Source organism: Octopus bimaculoides, chromosome 1 (genome assembly GCF_001194135.2).
Source record: "Octopus bimaculoides isolate UCB-OBI-ISO-001 chromosome 1, ASM119413v2, whole genome shotgun sequence".
Lineage (NCBI taxonomy): Eukaryota > Metazoa > Mollusca > Cephalopoda > Octopoda > Octopodidae > Octopus > Octopus bimaculoides.
Window position 1 is genome coordinate 35,872,459 of NC_068981.1, and position 2,500 is coordinate 35,874,958.

The window sequence follows — 2,500 nt, forward strand, 5'->3', positions numbered from 1 at the left end:
CATGAACTACCATTGAAATTCAAAAGCTCAAAGACAATATAATGTATTGGTATAGTTATTTTTTTATATATTATTTTTTTAATATATTATTGTCTTCATTTTGTACTTCTTTGTAAAAAACATTTTCATTCTCCTTCTTGAAAATTTGTTTTGCAATGAAAGCCGGCTAGAAATCTTTATTAAAACATGCTTCCAATTTAGTATTCTGCCTTATTCTTCATTTTCTTATTATTTCTCCACGTGCGGTTAACACAACCCCACTATTTACTGACATATATATATATATATATGCACACACATGTCAATGTCACCATCATTTTTATATCTGCTTTCCCTGCTAATATGGATTGGTCAGGTCATCACAGTCTGGGTCATCTCCTACTGAGAGCTACTGCAGCCATAGACTAAAGCTCTTATATATGTCATTTGGCTTGTTTTCTTTAGCTGCAAGAGCTAGTATCGGGCATTGTATTGTCAGTTACTTTATAGAGTGTAATAGGTGCATTTTTTGTTGCACCAACATGTGAAAAGTTGAATAAGGGGAGCTCAGAAAACTTATGCATTCTCTGCTCCTTTGCCAGTCACTTTTCAGTGGGTAATGGGCACAATTTCTGTCTCACTTGGTGCTTTGAGGAAATGCAATATATAAACATAGCAAATAAAGCATCACTGTTCATACAGGCAATATTTTTTGGAATGTCTAGGCTTCTGGACACGTTTTGACAAATGCATACTGAGTGTAAACAAAGTGACACCCTTCATATGAAATGTGTAATTTGTTTGCAGTTCTCTGTGAAAGCATGTTTGAGGTATTCATTGTTCAGTAGACTAGGAGAATTATTAACTCACTAGGAAACAGATGAAGGATGGCAACAGGAAAGGTCACAGAAAATCCTGCCTGGACAAGTGTTGTAGATGATGATCTCTCTCTTCTCTCTCTCTCTCTCTCTCTCTCTCTCTCTCTCTCTCTCTCTCTCTCTCTCTCTCTCTCTCTCTCTCTCTCTCCATATCTATCTATCTATCTATCTATCTATCTATCTGTTTGTCTGTCTGTTTATATATATGTATGTTCATATGTGTTCAAGTATGTGTATATGTAGATATATGTTTTTATATAGGTCTAGACGTGCCTGTCTACAAATGTGTGTGCATATATATATATATATATATATATATATATATATATATATATATATATATATATATATCTATATATATATATATATATATATGCACACATATACTTTAGGTATTACATTTCAAATGTATGGGAAAAAATTATAGTGCATTTCAGCTGAGGGAGAAAGAATGCCATAGAATACAGATGACAAAATGATTGACAGTTATCTAATAAATCAATTCAGAAGTATACCCTTATAGTTCCTTAATATAGAGGCAAACCTTAAAATGATGGTTATCTTAGCATATTTTTAAAGAAAATAATAAAAAACAGAACTCATGCAAACTTCTTTAGCTTGGCTGGCTGGCTGGCATTCTTAACTCATAAGAAGTAACTGTGGAAACTTATGGTTAGCATATATATATATATACACACACACATATATATATATATATGAATGTGTGGGTGTGTGTGTGTCTGAACGTATGTATTCACATATGTATATAAACACACATGTTTCTCATGTGTGTATATACATACATGTACACGTGCATACTTACACTCACATATATGTACTTTTATTCACCATAATCTTCTTATTGTCAATACAGTTTCTGTATAATCTTTTGATTGCCTCTTGCTTGGACTGTATTTCTTCTTTAGAGATCTATAGAGATCTATAGACTTTGTCATTGGTAAGACATTATGAATAGAGCTGTCAATGTTTCCAGTATTCTACAGAAGCAAAACTCTAGGGACTAACACAAACAATAAGAAGCATAGAAGGTTGATGTTAGGGTGAAGGATAAAAAATATTTCTTGTTTTGATGGAATCTTTTCCATTTACTTTTTTGTACTTTTTATATTTTATTCAAAGAATGCATTATCAATAATTTTAAACATGATGTAGCTGTTTTGAATATGTTGCCACTATTGCATTGTATGCAGCTTTGTTTTAAATATGTTCTACTTCTTGTGGTGTAATAGATGAATGGCTATTGTGTTGTTGGTGTAGCTGTTGTTCAGTTTTGGTCAGCTCTAATTAAGTGGAACATGATTGTCCCATCTGTTTTGATGCTATTGTTTTTATTTTTTTAAGACAGAGTGTGCTTTGAGGGAAATTTGGTTTTCTATTTTTAGTAGTTCTTTTTCAAGGCAGTAGTGTGTGATTTGAGGAAGATTTGGCTTCCTATTTCTAACAGTTCTTGCAACTATGTTGAGACTTCCTCATTAGCTTAGAGGCAAATGGCTGAAGAGTTAGGCCTAGTAACCTGAAGGTTCATGAACTCCTTAGTAACTAAGAATAATGTCTGAAGGTTAAAATAAATGTTAATGAAACACTGGCGTTGCCATTCTCACTTTTTGGTTAAATGGTTAAGA

The 2,500-nt window shown here is 32.6% G+C and overlaps 1 protein-coding gene across 1 annotated transcript in view; it reads right to left on the minus strand.

The window, feature by feature from the left end:
• Positions 1 to 2,500, minus strand: part of LOC106878977 (neuroglian) — a 562,318-nt gene that overhangs the window by 254,542 nt on the left and 305,276 nt on the right. The gene's annotated exons all lie outside the window — the stretch shown is intronic.